At 40.7% G+C, this 15,875-nt stretch overlaps 1 long non-coding RNA gene across 1 annotated transcript in view; it reads right to left on the bottom strand.

Annotated features, from left to right (window-relative positions):
• Positions 1-9,694, bottom strand: part of LOC117518360 — a 208,344-nt gene extending 198,650 nt beyond the window's left edge. The window contains exon 1 of the long non-coding RNA XR_004562962.1: positions 8,986-9,694. This is a non-coding gene — a long non-coding RNA (uncharacterized LOC117518360). The remainder of the gene's footprint in view (positions 1-8,985) is intronic.
• Positions 9,695-15,875: the final 6,181 nt, after the last annotated feature.

Raw genomic sequence — 15,875 nt, 5'->3', positions numbered from 1 at the left:
TCGAACCATGTCCACTTCGATGTGTCTCACAGGTTTAGAAAAAATTTTGATCAAACAAAGCGCCAGTCTCTCAGCAACTTCTCAGACAAAGGAATTCCGACGAGGGGCTGGACGACTCCTCCCACAAGGAGTGCTCACAGGCGAATGACGTCACCGACAGGCGTGGAAAAACTCACGCATGCGCACGAGGGTTCAAGCATGTCTGACGTAAAAACATATGAATGAAATCCATATAGTTTTTGAAAAAAATAAAAAGGACCGTTGCTTTATTGACAGACCTCGTATATATATATATATATATATATATATATATATATATATATATATATATATATATATATATATATATGCCGAAATTCTATTAAAAAAATAACCTTTTAATTTTTTGCGTTCATTTTGCGGATCCTTTTGCATCCCTTAGCGTATTGCCACATAGGGCTGCATAAACTCGGCGTAGTTGATACACTGCATTACACAACTTTACGTTGGCCTGGTGTGAAAGGGGCTTAAGGATGTAATAAAGTCATTGGTGTATATTTATTCGTTTGTCTGTTTGTTTGTCTGTCAGCAGGATTACATCAAAACTATTGCATGGATTTTGTGAAAATTTTTACCATGGGTAGATATTAGGGCATGGAAGACTCATCAAATTTTGGAGGTGATCCAGATCCAGATTCTGGATCAGGATTTCACTTTATGTGGGCTCTGAAGGATTATGTCAAAACTATTTATGTCAAAACTACTTCAGTGATTCTCACCAAATTTGCATCACAGATAGATATTAGGGCATGGAAAGACTCCAATGAATTGTGGAGGTGATCCAGATCTGGATCCGGATTCTGGATCAAGCTTTCACTTTATATACTGTAGTCTTTGAAGGATTACGTCAAAACTACTTCATGGATTCTCACGAAATTTGCACCACAGATAGATATTAGGGCCTGGAAGACTCCACTGAATTTTGGAGGTAATCTGGATCTGGATTAGCGGATGTCAGAAATCTCTGATTGCTCTTGTTTGTGGATATTTTCGGAGCTGCTGTCATGCCCCTGATATTCAGTACCTGGACATCTCCAACTATTTTGTCAGGGACACAAATAATTAATTGCAGGGTCCATGAACAAGATCATCATAAGATGTGTCTCAGATCATCATAGAAAAGGTGTGTTTTGTGCACAGTTTTGTTTTTAAAGGGCGGCAATGAAAATCACACACATCCATAGCGTGGGAGTTTGTGCATTTACCAGCGTTAATTCACAAAACGCTGGTTGGACTTTAACGACTTTAAACAGCCTCATAGAGCTTCAACAGACTGAAAACAAGCTGAAATTGTTTGATTCAAGACATTTTTTTTCTGTTTGAGTCTAAAACTGTTTGATTCCTGTTTTCACATGTGGACTGTCTCGTTGTCCACATTGTGAGATCCAACAACGCTCTGGTTCAACTTTAACAATCGTTAATAAAACCGGAGCTCCAACAGGCTTAAAACAGTCGAAAGCCCTTTGAGTCATGACATTTTCTTTTCTGCTTGAGTGTAAAACTGTTTGATTCCTGCTCTCACATGTGGACTGTCCCATTTTCCACATTGTGAGAGTTGACAACGCAGTTTATGGACGAGTGAACACGGCTGCTGTGGCTTTGTTTACCATCCAACATGCTGGTATACTGCTGGCTTCCGGGTTTGACTGCGTCACGTGTATAAATCAATCAATCAATCAATCAATTTTATTTATGTAGCGCCAAATCACAACAAACAGTTGCCCCAAGGCGCTTTATATTGTAAGGCAAGGCCATACAATAATTACAGAAAAACCCCAACGGTCAAAACGACCCCCTGTGTGCAAGCACTTGGCGACAGTGGGAAGGAGAAACTCCCTTTTAACATGAAGAAACCTCCAGCAGAACCAGGCTCAGGGAGGGGCAGTCTTCTGCTGGGACTGGTTGGGGCTGAGGGAGAGAACCAGAAAAAAGACATGCTGTGGAGGGGAGCAGAGATCAATCACTAATGATTAAATGCAGAGTGGTGCATACAGAGCAAAAAGAGAAAGAAACACTCAGTGCATCATGGGAACCCCCCAGCAGTCTACGTCTATAGCAGCATAACTAAGGGATGGTTCAGGGTCACCTGATCCAGCCCTAACTATAAGCTTTAGCAAAAAGGAAAGTTTTAAGCCTAATCTTAAAAGTAGAGAGGGTGTCTGTCTCCCTGATCTGAATTGGGAGCTGGTTCCACGGGAGAGGAGCCTGAAAGCTGAAGGCTCTGCCTCCCGTTCTACTCTTACAAACCCTAGGAACTACAAGTAAGCCTGCAGTCTGAGAGCGAAGCGCTCTATTGGGGTGATATGGTACTATGAGGTCCCTAAGATAAGATGGGACCTGATTATTTAAAACCTTATAAGTAAGAAGAAGAATTTTAAATTCTATTCTAGAATTAACAGGAAGCCAATGAAGAGAGGCCAATATGGGTGAGATATGCTCTCTCCTTCTAGTCCCCGTTAGTACTCTAGCTGCAGCATTTTGAATTAACTGAAGGCTTTTCAGGGAACTTTTAGGACAACCTGATAATAATGAATTACAATAGTCCAGCCTAGAGGAAATAAATGCATGAATTAGTTTTTCAGCATCACTCTGAGACAAGACCTTTCTAATTTTAGAGATATTGCGTAAATGCAAAAAAGCAGTCCTACATATTTGTTTAATATGCGCTTTGAATGACATATCCTGATCAATAATGACTCCAAGATTTCTCACAGTATTACTAGAGGTCAGGGTAATGCCATCCAGAGTAAGGATCTGGTTAGACACCATGTTTCTAAGATTTGTGGGGCAAAGTACAATAACTTCAGTTTTATCTGAGTTTAAAAGCAGGAAATTAGAGGCCATCCATGTCTTTATGTCTGTAAGGCAATCCTGCAGTTTAGCTAATTGGTGTGTGTCCTCTGGCTTCATGGATAGATAAAGCTGGGTATCATCTGCGTAACAATGAAAATTTAAGCAATGCCGTCTAATAATGCTGCCTAAGGGAAGCATGTATAAAGTGAATAAAATTGGTCCTAGCACAGAACCTTGTGGAACTCCATAATTAACCTTAGTCTGTGAAGAAGATTCCCCATTTACATGAACAAATTGTAATCTATTAGATAAATATGATTCAAACCACCGCAGCGCAGTGCCTTTAATACCTATGGCATGCTCTAATCTCTGTAATAAAATTTTATGGTCAACAGTATCAAAAGCAGCACTGAGGTCTAACAGAACAAGCACAGAGATGAGTCCACTGTCTGAGGCCATAAGAAGATCATTTGTAACCTTCACTAATGTTGTTTCTGTACTATGATGAATTCTAAAACCTGACTGAAACTCTTCAAATAGACCATTCCTCTGCAGATGATCAGTTAGCTGTTTTACAACTACCCTTTCAAGAATTTTTGAGAGAAAAGGAAGGTTGGAGATTGGCCTATAATTAGCTAAGATAGCTGGGTCAAGTGATGGCTTTTTAAGTAATGGTTTAATTACTGCCACCTTAAAAGCCTGTGGTACATAGCCAACTAATAAAGATAGATTGATCATATTTAAGATCGAAGCATTAAATAATGGTAGGGCTTCCTTGAGCAGCCTGGTAGGAATGGGGTCTAATAGACATGTTGATGGTTTGGATGAAGTAACTAATGAAAATAACTCAGACAGAACAATCTGAGAGAAAGAGTCTAACCAAATACCGGCATCACTGAAAGCAGCCAAAGATAACGATACATCTTTGGGATGGTTATGAGTAATTTTTTCTCTAATAGTTAAAATTTTATTAGCAAAGAAAGTCATGAAGTCATTACTAGTTAAAGTTAAAGGAATACTCGGCTCAATAGAGCTCTGACTCTTTGTCAGCCTGGCTACAGTGCTGAAAAGAAACCTGGGGTTGTTCTTATTTTCTTCAATTAGTGATGAGTAGTAAGATGTCCTAGCTTTACGGAGGGCTTTTTTATAGAGCAACAGACTCTTTTTCCAGGCTAAGTGAAGATCTTCTAAATTAGTGGGATGCCATTTCCTCTCCAACTTACGGGTTATCTGCTTTAAGCTGCGAGTTTGTGAGTTATACCACGGAGTCAGGCACTTCTGATTTAAAGCTCTCTTTTTCAGAGGAGCTACAGCATCCAAAGTTGGTGGTCTGGGAGCAGGCACCGTCTCTACGGGGATGGGGTAATGAGGGGATGGCAGGGGGAGAGAAGCTGCAGAGAGGTGTGTAAGACTACAACTCTGCTTCCTGGTCCCAACCCTGGACAGTCACGGTTTGGAGGATTTAAGAAAATTGGCCAGATTTCTAGAAATGAGAGCTGACAAATCCATGTCACTATATATTCAGGGGGTTTCTCAGCAGTAGGATTCCTTTTGTTTTTTCCAACCCCAAATCAGAAAAGTTGGAATAATATGAAAAAAAAATGCAAACTACAGTGATCCTTCCATTTACTTTGACTTTGATTTCATTGGAGACATAATGAACCCAAGATACTTCATGTTTTCTTTTGGCCAACTTCATTTGTTTGTGTACATCCATTCCTGCATTTAAGGCCTGAAACACATTCCAAAAAAAAAAAAAGTTAGGACAAGAGTAATTTATTCTAAATATGAAGATTAAATCATCACTTTTACGTAAGCCTGCAGTCTGAGAGCGAAGCGCTCTATTGGGGTGATATGGTACTATGAGGTCCCTAAGATAAGATGGGACCTGATTATTTAAAACCTTATAAGTAAGAAGAAGAATTTTAAATTCTATTCTAGAATTAACAGGAAGCCAATGAAGAGAGGCCAATATGGGTGAGATATGCTCTCTCCTTCTAGTCCCCGTTAGTACTCTAGCTGCAGCATTTTGAATTAACTGAAGGCTTTTCAGGGAACTTTTAGGACAACCTGATAATAATGAATTACAATAGTCCAGCCTAGAGGAAATAAATGCATGAATTAGTTTTTCAGCATCACTCTGAGACAAGACCTTTCTAATTTTAGAGATATTGCGTAAATGCAAAAAAGCAGTCCTACATATTTGTTTAATATGCGCTTTGAATGACATATCCTGATCAATAATTACTCCAAGATTTCTCACAGTATTACTAGAGGTCAGGGTAATGCCATCCAGAGTAAGGATCTGGTTAGACACCATGTTTCTAAGATTTGTGGGGCAAAGTACAATAACTTCAGTTTTATCTGAGTTTAAAAGCAGGAAATTAGAGGCCATTCATGTCTTTATGTCTGTAAGGCAATCCTGCAGTTTAGCTAATTGGTGTGTGTCCTCTGGCTTCATGGATAGATAAAGCTGGGTATCATCTGCGTAACAATGAAAATTTAAGCAATGCCGTCTAATAATGCTGCCTAAGGGAAGCATGTATAAAGTGAATAAAATTGGTCCTAGCACAGAACCTTGTGGAACTCCATAATTAACCTTAGTCTGTGAAGAAGATTCCCCATTTACATGAACAAATTGTAATCTATTAGATAAATATGATTCAAACCACCGCAGCGCAGTGCCTTTAATACCTATGGCATGCTCTAATCTCTGTAATAAAATTTTATGGTCAACAGTATCAAAAGCAGCACTGAGGTGTGTACATCCATTCCTGCATTTAAGGCCTGAAACACATTCCAAAAAAAAAAAAAGTTAGGACAAGAGTAATTTATTCTAAATATGAAGATTAAATCATCACTTTTACAGCCAGTTTTCTTGAGACATGAACATCTCCACCCCCCCCCCCCCACCCCCCCCAGAAGCTGCTACGATGAATATTTTCTCTCTGAACACCAACCTCAACAAGTCGCACAACATCAGTGAATGCAAAATGAAAAATGAAAAAAATGAATGCAAAGTGTCTTAATGTGCAATAACGGACATACAAGCCATCAAAGAATCCTTCGTCTTGGCCACGTGTTTGTCCGTGCTCCTCTTAGAGAGCGGAAAAACTTTTCTCAGCCTCTTAAGTGTTTGGCCTTCAGCCGTAGCGTTCTTTCCTCCTCCCTTCACCTATCCCTCTGGCACATCTTAATGTGTTTGATAAAACATCAGGCACACAGAGAGACGGGGATGATGTGTTTCCTTTGGCCAAAACAGGCATCAGCTCGAGGATGAGGATAAAGGGCCGACTCTGTTCTGTCTATCCGGGTCTGCATTAAGAAGCTGCCCGGCTTCTTTTCAAAGCCAGCCACTCTTGTCAGGCCGCTGCGTCTCAGGGCTTTTGTCCCACAGCCCCCCTTCAATCTCATCTTCCCTCTGCCTCCCAACTACCCCTGAATGTCCATAATAGCCCAGACGAGACAGGGAGAAAAAGAAATGATAGAAGTGAGAGGAATGGAGCAAGAAAAAAAAGAAGAGCGAGATGGAAGAACTGGAGGGTGAAGGAAGGACGGGAAAAAAGGAGGGAAGGGGAGAGCGAAGGAGAAAGTGATGATGGAGAAGCAGGGGTGAGATGTGCAGAGCAAAAGGAGGCAGAGTCTTTAGGATGAAGCCAAGCGGCACTGAGCGTCTCTGTCGCTGCCCAGTCAGGCCTGCCTCCCCCGGCAATGAAAACTTTCCATCCTCCCTCATGGCACTTCTCAAGAAGACGACGCTACAGTCATGTCCACTCATCCTCTCATCATCATCCTCATCCTCACATTCACTCATCGGATTTGCTGCATTTGTCCAGTAAAAATGTTCTATGCACATCTTATACCAAAGCCACCATGCAGGAGGACAGAAAACATCATTTATTTTCTGTTAATTTATTTCGGTTTATAAATGTGTCAGTGGACCGGTTGTCTTCCTGGGTGATTACCATCCAGGACCCAAGGCAGTTCTGTGATAAGATAAACTTTATTGGCCCCAAAGCAGGCAAAATCACTTGTTACAGCAGAAAGAATAAGAAAAATATTTACATTAAAGAAAGGTGACTGAAGTATATTGCAGTGTTTGCTGGTGGGTGCATAAATACTGATGTGAACAGATTATGTGAAAAATATAATATAAGTGAGTATAAGTATGTATAGATATGGTAAAATTGTTGCACAGGATAAATTGCACAGTTGTGCATGTAATAAAGCACAAAAGGTGGAGGATGACGTAGTTAATAATGCAAAATCGGCAGGCGGTTATGATGCTAAAAGCATTTTGAGGTATTATACACTCTGACTGCAGTTGGAATAAATGACCTGTGGAGACGTTCTGTTTTGCACTGAGGGTGCAGCAATCTATTACTGAACGAGCTGCTGAAGGCTCCCACCGTCTCGTGTAGAGGGTGATGTTTCATGTGAGGTCGTAGATGCAGCAACACATGGCACCAGTGCACACTCCCAGACTTGACTTGTTGAAAGTTTGAACTCTATCGTGCAGGAAGTATAAACTTGACTATAAACTTGACTTCTTGTTTAGACTACAAAACATTTTGCAACTCAACCAAAAATTTAAATGTACAAGATTTTCCGGAATATAGGTTGTGCTTCTTTTTTTTTTTTTTAACTTGGTTGTTAAAAAATACTGCATTATCATAAACTGCCACAAGATGACACAATGTATACACATGACAAGAATGTGCCTGTATATTGATCTGAATGACATAACATCTGATCCCTACTCTGCAGCAGAAGGTGACATAATGCATTATTAACCTGGATGCCAACTGACAAAAAACAAGACGAACATTTGAATGAGGAAGATATGCTGGTTCTTAGAGAATGAGTAAAATTAATAAATCATACCCTCAAACTGAAAGACCATGTTCTTAAATAAATAGAATAACCTTCATCCACTCTTGAATAAAGACAAGGAATGAGCTTCATACTGTTCTGCACCCAAATTGTTTGCACTTTGTCCTTTGTGGAACAACCAGAGGACAACAAGTAACAATATGTATTGTTATTTTAAAACTTTATTTACATTAAGTGAGGTAAACATGCACGTTTATCTTTGCACTGACATTTTCTTCTGTTCAGTGGTGACAAGAGGCAGTTTGTGCTTACGTAAATCCTATTTGCCTTAACATTCATTAGCCTGTTGGCTTCTGCTTGCTAACGTGGCATTTGCATTATAACTAAACTAATGCACCAATTAAACTGTTTGCTTCTTGTTGCATGAAACAGTAGCATCACATTTCAAAGATAAATGGACACTTCTGCTTTCCTCAATCTCATGAAATACGTAAAAATCACAACAGGAACGTCTGCAATTCTTCATCTGACAGTGTTTCTATGGCTGCTAAAGATGTTCCTGCTACTGGATTTAGCTTCCTCATATCATTAATGCATTTTTTTAAATGCTAATGGAGGCGTTCAACAGAGCGAAACACATAGGAAAAAAAATTCACACTACGTGATGTCAGTCATACAATGGGACAAATAATAAATGTCATGTGACATACAATCCACCAATCAAATGACAAGGTTCTATTTAGATGTCATTTAAAGTCTAATAATGGCTATGACAAAACCAAAGTCTGCAAAAAAACAAGCACAAATATTGTAACCATAACTGTCTTCTTGACAACTGGCACATTAAACATTTTGCAAATGTTGCCTCATGTGAGAAGTGGATATCTACTTAAACCTTTCATGTGAAATTCATACAGATTTTACCAGATTTTCTTCCAAATGGGATATTTGGTGGCAGATGATTTATCAAAAGCTTTATTTATTTATTTATTTTTGGCACTTTCAGTTGCAATTGAAAGTCACGTTTCTTCAGCTCCATGATGCTGACACTGACCAAGGCCACTGCAAAAAGTGTGTCACAGTGTCTTGTCACTGTACTTTAACCCATATGGGTAAAAATCCTGAGAAATTACAAATGCTACTTTGCACACAGTATGTGTGCAAAAGGCTGCAAGGACCTTATTCAGAGTATTAGAGGAGATATTTAGCTATGAGCATGCAGTAAAATACCAGAACAGCTATTAAGGCCGAAACACAAACAGCTTTCCTGTCAGAGTCAAAAATCGCTCAATCGCTCAGCCCATCTTTCAGTTTGCTTACCTTGCAGTGATGTCACGGCTGTCTTTATGACACAGCCTGCAACCCTGATGTCTGATTGGATGTCAGTTGCTCTCCAAATGAGCATAATATCCATGGCAGGAAAAAGGAAGACAGAATCTCTGCTCCTAAAGCTGGAATGTAAATGTTCACATCTTTCTCTCTGTAGTCCTTCATCAGCCTCTGGTCTTCTGTCTCTATCTCTATCAAGAGTCTGAGTTTAGTCTATGTCCTCTGCTCTAACTGGTTTTGGACTTAGTCTCCAGCGTGTCTTGCTCCATCTAAACACTAATCTCAGCAAAGAATTGTATTTCTGTCTGTTCTGAGCATTGACAGGACCTTTCTACGATTTTTCTGTCAGTTCATGTTCTCCATCTGGCCTTGTCTTCCTCTTCCCTCAAAGTTCCAGCCTTCTCCTCAACATTGTCACTCTCCCACTTTTATTCCTCCTTTACAATATTATTCCTCCATCAGGTATCTAGGATCTTCACCGTGGCCTCCCTCAATTTCCTCCCACCTAGCTGGTTTCTGCATGGTTCTTTCCTTCCTACATTTACCATCCGGGTTTCCCACCTTACTCCCAGCCTTCTGTGCCGTGTCATCCCCCTAGCACCCCGGCCTCGGAGCTCCTACCCCGGCCCAGTTCTCCGTCTCCTTGCCTCTCCTCCAGCCTGCCTTCCCTCGTCTCTCCCTCAGCCAGAGCCTTCTGCTTAGTGTTCAAGGGGAGAGCCAGCTAGGAATGCTGTGGCTCTAGACGTTTTGTCCAAGCCCTAGGTCTCTTTCACTGAGGCAAGATTAGTTCATACAAAAACTCAACAATACACCACTGAAAGCCATTGTTGATATTCAACATTTTTCACATAGCGGAGCAGAATAGACAATGCGGCAGCCGGGAAAGCCCGAAGCGGACTAGGATGGTTGATGGCTGATGGTATCTCAGATGAGAAAGGGCCTTAATCCCTTTTATACACACTATCACACACAAATACACACACTCTCGACTGCCTGGAGACAGCAAAATCAATACCGATCTCTGCCTCTGTGGGGCTCAGTGGGTGGGTGAGTGTGATAGGCAGAGAAAACAGAATGCCGCAGAACCGTTTGTACCTCTGGGTGTGAGCTAATGCCGTGTCAATCTGTCTCGCACATAAGATAAAAGAGTTCTCAAGGTTCTGCATTCAAGGCTGACTAAAGTAAGTTTATTTTATAAAACACTTTCTTACATCAAAATCAAGAAAAATTATATACAGCGTTCGCAGACATCAATGTCAGAATCCTTGAAAACCAGGTCTCCAATCCAATAATTGAGTTTAAACTAAAGCAACTTCTGAGTTATTATTTTTTATCTTTTGCTGACGTTCATGTGGGATGAATGTGTTCATGTGGAATGTGTTCATGTGGCTTCTGGCCAAAATCATACAGTAGTTAAGTCTTAATGATACATCTCATTGCAAATTTTGAATTGTGTGACAGTTTTTCCTTTCTAAAATTCAAGTGGTATTGCCATACCTCCTCACAACCCAGCTGAAAGGATTTTGTATGTGCTTCGCAGCACAGGTAGGGAGGTACCCCACAAAAGGTAGGGAGGGAAATACTCACGTTAGATACCCAGTGAATGGGATCCATGAGAGAGAGAGAGAGAGAGAGAGAGAGAGAGAGAGAGAGAGAGAGAGAATCAGAAAAGGAAATAGTTACTTTGTGATTGTTTCATGATGCTTATATTCAAAAACTTAAACAACACAGTCACAGGTCCACACAACCCCACAGAAAGGATTTTGTTTGAATGGAGAAGGAAATTTCAAAATATTGCATTCAGTTTCAAGGTCACTGGAGTTCAGTTTCAGACAAATACAATTTTAAGCAACTCTTAAACTCTGTTTCAGGTGCGACTCCATCCAGAGATGGCAGTGAGTATCTTCTTCTGCAAGCCTCCTGTCCTGTGCACCAGTATGGACTCCCAAAATTTCCTGTACATTCGTATTGTCAGTTGTGTCGGTAGCATGGCCCAAGCAGAGGGTCACCCTTTTGTGTCTGGTTTGCTTGAGGTTTCTTCCTCAAATCATCAGAGGGAGTTTTTCCTTACCACTGTCGCCTGTGTGCTTACTCTAGGGGTGGTAAGGTTAGACCAGTGGTGTCCAAACTATTCCAGAAAGGGCAGAGAGGGTACAGGTTTTCTTTGCAGCCACTGACTCCAGCAGGTGATTTCACTGATGAACTCGTCCCACCTGCTCAAAGTGATGTTAACCAGTGAAATCATCTGCCGGAGTCAGTGGCTGCAAAGAAAATCTGCACCCTCTTGGCCCTCTCTGGAATAGTTTGAACTCCACTAGGTTAGACCTTACTTGTGTGAAGTGCCTTGAGGCAACTTGGCGCTATATAAATGAAATAAATTGAATTGAAATAGATTCAGTTTTTCAATTAAATTATTAATTTTAATAAATACTCATTTAAAATGTGTGATTTATATTAAGTTTTTTTATACAGTTATTCTAGTCCAACAATATTAACAATATTAATCCAAATTATGGGATTCACATTCAACTTTTTAAAGACAGTTTTACAAGTGTATATATATATATATATATATACACACACACACACACACAACCCCAGTTCCAATGAAGTTGGGACATTGTGTAAAATGTAAATAAAAACAGAATACAATGATTTGCAAATCATCTTCAACCTATATTCAATTGAATACACCATAAAGACAAGATATTTAATGTTCAAACTGATAAACTTTATTGTTTTTGTGCAAATACGTATTTGCTCATTTTGAAATGGATGCCTGCAACACATTTCAAAAAAGCTGGGATAGTGTTATGTTTACCACTGTGTTACATCACCTTTCCTTCTAACAACACTCAATAAGTGTTTGGGAACTGAGGACACTCATGATTGGGTAAAAAAGGAGCATCCCCAAAAGTCTCAGCCATTCACAAGCAAAGATGAGGTGAGGATCACCACTTTATGAACAACTGCATGAAAAAACAGTCCAACAGTTTCTCGTTCAATTGTAGGGAACTTAGGGATTCCATCATCTACAGTCCATAATATAATCAGAAGATTCAGAGAATCTGGAGAACTTTCTACACGTAAGTGGCAAGGCTGAAAACCAACATTGACCTTTGATCCCTCAGGCTGCACTGCATTAAAAACTGACATCATTGTGAAAAGGATTACCACGTGGGCTCAGGAACACTTCAGAAAACCATTGTCAGTTAACACAATTCGTCGCTACATCTACAAGTGTAAGTTAAAACTCTACCATGCAAAGCAAAATGTTGTGTGGGCCGCTGAAGAGGAGGTACTGCTGGCCCACCACCACCAGTCGGCGCCCTGCTTGGAGTGCGGGCTTCAAGCATGAGAGGGCGCCGAGACAACAGAGAGTGACAGCTGTCACTCATTTACACCAGCTGTCACCAATCACCACCTTCCCTACAAAAGCCGGATTATTACTCCACCTCCTCGCCGAGAAATCAGCTACCGTTTAAGGTAATTCTCTGCAAGTCATACTGTTTTGAGACTAATTATTGTTCTGTGTGCAGCCGTATTCCTGAGGTCTGTCATAATTGGATTGGCGTGCAGTGAGAGTCTGCGAGGAGCAACTGTCAGGAGCTGCACGGGTGAGTCTGTATCAGAGGTGGAGGTTTTTCCTCCCTGAAGACCTGTGGGTGAAGAATTACTGGGTGTGTGGATACACACTCACCATTAACTGTTTTCATCTTCTGCCAGCAGTACCAGGGTCTGCAACAGAAGACGGTGACCACCTGGGGACTCAGGACTTGGCGGCTCCGGTGTTCTTCAGGCCGTTGGTGGTGGAAGCTGTGTGGGTCCCGGCTCTTCGATCGCCAGAGGTCTCCTATCTTCGAGCCTGCCCGCACGTCACCTTGTGTTTAATTGGCATTATATATTTTTGTCTGTATCCAGTTGTGCGTTTCACAACATTAAATTGTTACTCTTTGTCTTATCCATTGTCCGTTCATTTGCGCCTCCCTGTTGCGGGTCCGTGTTACGACACCTTCCCAACACAAAAGCCATACATCAACAACATCCAGGAATGCCGCCGCCTTCTCTGGGCCTGAGCTCATTTGAAATGGACAGACGCAAAGTGGAAAAGTGTGCCGTGGTCTGATGAGTCTACGTTTCAAACTTTTTTGGAAATCATGAACATTGTGTCCTCTGGACAAAAGAGGAAAAAGACCATGTGTTACAACAGTGTGGCTTCGTAGTAAAAGAGTGTGGGTACTAGACTGGCCTGCCTGCAGTCCAGACCTGTCGCCCTTTGAAAATGTGTGGCGCATTATGAAGCACAAAATATGACAACAGAGACTCCGGACTGTTGAACAACTGAAGTTGTACATCAAGCAATTAGTGTCCTCAGTTCCCAAATGCTTATTGAGTATTGTTAGAAGGAAAGGTGATGTAACACAGTGGTAAACATACCACTGTCCCAGCTTTTTGAACTGTGTTGCAGGCATCCATTTCAAAATGAGCAAATATTTGCACAAAAACAATAAAGTTTATCTGTATGAACATTAAAAAATATCTTGTCTTTGTGGTGCATTCAGTTGAATATAGGTTGAACAGGATTTTCAAATCATAGTATTCTGTTTTTAATTTACATTTTTCACAACATCCCAAATTCACTGGAAATGGGATTGTAATCTGAATAGAGATAGTAAATAGGTTTGGGACCAAAGAGCAGCTATCTTGACTGATGCAGCAATAAAATGAGAAATACTGGTGTAATAATTACATGAGTAATTAATTATTCCTTTGACAAAAACAATTGTCAGGTAGTTTTTTTTTTAATTACCATATTGGTCTGAATATGAGGGACATCCATATTTTTTCAGATGTGCTTTAAGAAGAGGGAAAAAAGTCTTATATTTGGGACAGAGTGGTGAGCACACATCATTTATCAAGGAAAATGTAAACTAACTGAAGCTTTTCTCAGGTGTAAATTAAATTTTTAAAAAAGTATTTTGTCAAACACGACAAAATCAAATGATGTAAAAATGAAGTGGTCTGTTAATCTAATGTGAAAACAATAGCTAGCTGCCATTGAGAAAGAGAAAGAGAAAATGAAAATAAAACCTAACCTCATATTTGACAAACCCAGGCACCCCAGAGGATTTAGTCTCTTGACCCGGACTCCATCTGTGTGGCTATGATTACCCTCTAGCTGCTTAAAGTAATGAATGTCATGTCATGTAAAACTCATAACTCGTGCCACGCTCACGGAAACATTTCATAAAGCGTGATTAAAAGTGTCGTGTAACATTGGGAGTGACGGTGTCAGGCTGAGACATGCTAATTGTGCGTTAATGATATGTAATGAATGTCATCAGCCAGCGGCTTCAGTTAACGAGCTAAATCAACTGGCACTAATGGGCCTGTTAGCTTATCTTAGCGCTAACATTAACTATCATAATAAAGGCTTCGTCCTGTGCTGACAGCAGCCGAGTGCGGAGAATGACACAGCAATTTTCTCTGGGCGTCACACAACAATGAGACGCATCACTTAAAAAGATTTACAACAACAACACAACAAAGAATATGAGCGCTAGCTCTTTAGCGTCACACAGGCAGCTAATCGCCAAGACACTAAAGTATATGAAGTTTATTTTTGTGCTCCAAGAGCTCATCCACCTGGACTCTTGGTCCAGATCTGGATCCGTCTACCAGGATTTCCCAGGACCCCTGAGTCCGCTAGGTAGGAGAGGAGAAGAAGAGCAGGACGAGGAGGGAGGGATGAAGGCCTCCCTCGCTCCCTCTTTCTCTTTTCTTCAATTGACCAATTGACAGCTGATTGATGGCTATCTCCTCAGCCCGACAAAGAGCAGCATTAACATAACTAAAGCAATGTACAGTAGCACGAGGAAAACAGTAAATTACATGTTATCCTCCTCCTCTCCCTCTCTTTTGCTGCACTCACTCATTCATTCAGCCAAACGACAAACAAAACAAAGTATGTTTTTGTCGCTGCTGTGAGCCCTTAAACAGTACAGCTTGACAGCTTCTTTAGAAGGAGCTGCACAAAAGGCCTGACAGAGACGGAGAGACATGGAAGCGTGGTTTTGGATGGCATGTTCTCTCTCACTCTCTCTCTCTCTCTCTCTCTCTCTGTAGAGACCACAGAAAAGTGACACATAATGGGGTCCATATTGAAACGATTACTTTATACTCTCTGCATCAGTGTTTCTTCGAGGATTTCACAAAAAAGTAGCTTAAATTTAGCCAGCCGCTTGGGTCAACACCAGAACCCTGTAGACTTGGACCTTCATTCTACTGCATAGTTAACGGGAACACCAAATATTTCTGTTCAGCAACCTCATTTCTCCATAAGGTCTTACCAGGCATCTGTCCAACTCAAAAACTGAGGTCCAAGAAACATTACTTTTTACTGCCATTGAACAAGAATAGTCATATGCATAAAACATGCATCAAATGGTCAGTACACACTTCTTGTCTGTAGCCAGACATCCGGTTATTGCCTTAGGCCACTTGCTAGCATTTAGGTCTCCCCACCATACAGTAAGATAGGGAGCCCCAAGACCCAAAAGTTTTTGTTCATAAATAACTATCAAATACTTAAGTTATATAAAATTATTGATTTCAAACACTCTAAACGAAAATAAAATGGACTGCAGTGCTTTTCCATCTGCATTAGATGCTAAAAGTGCTTTCCAATTATGCCTCACATTCACTGATTCACACAAACACACTCAAACAGGGTGTCAGGGTGCTGCCATGCAAGATCCTCACTACACACCGAGAGTAACTTGAGGATAAGGACCTTGCCCAACATAAGTATTTCTAAGTTATTTATTAACAATTTGGATCTTTGTTTTCCTGCAAAGGTATTGGCAGCGCCAAATACTGCT

Source organism: Thalassophryne amazonica, chromosome 10 (assembly GCF_902500255.1).
Source record: "Thalassophryne amazonica chromosome 10, fThaAma1.1, whole genome shotgun sequence".
In the NCBI taxonomy this organism is placed as follows: domain Eukaryota; kingdom Metazoa; phylum Chordata; class Actinopteri; order Batrachoidiformes; family Batrachoididae; genus Thalassophryne; species Thalassophryne amazonica.
This window is presented reverse-complemented; position numbering and strand designations above follow the sequence as displayed.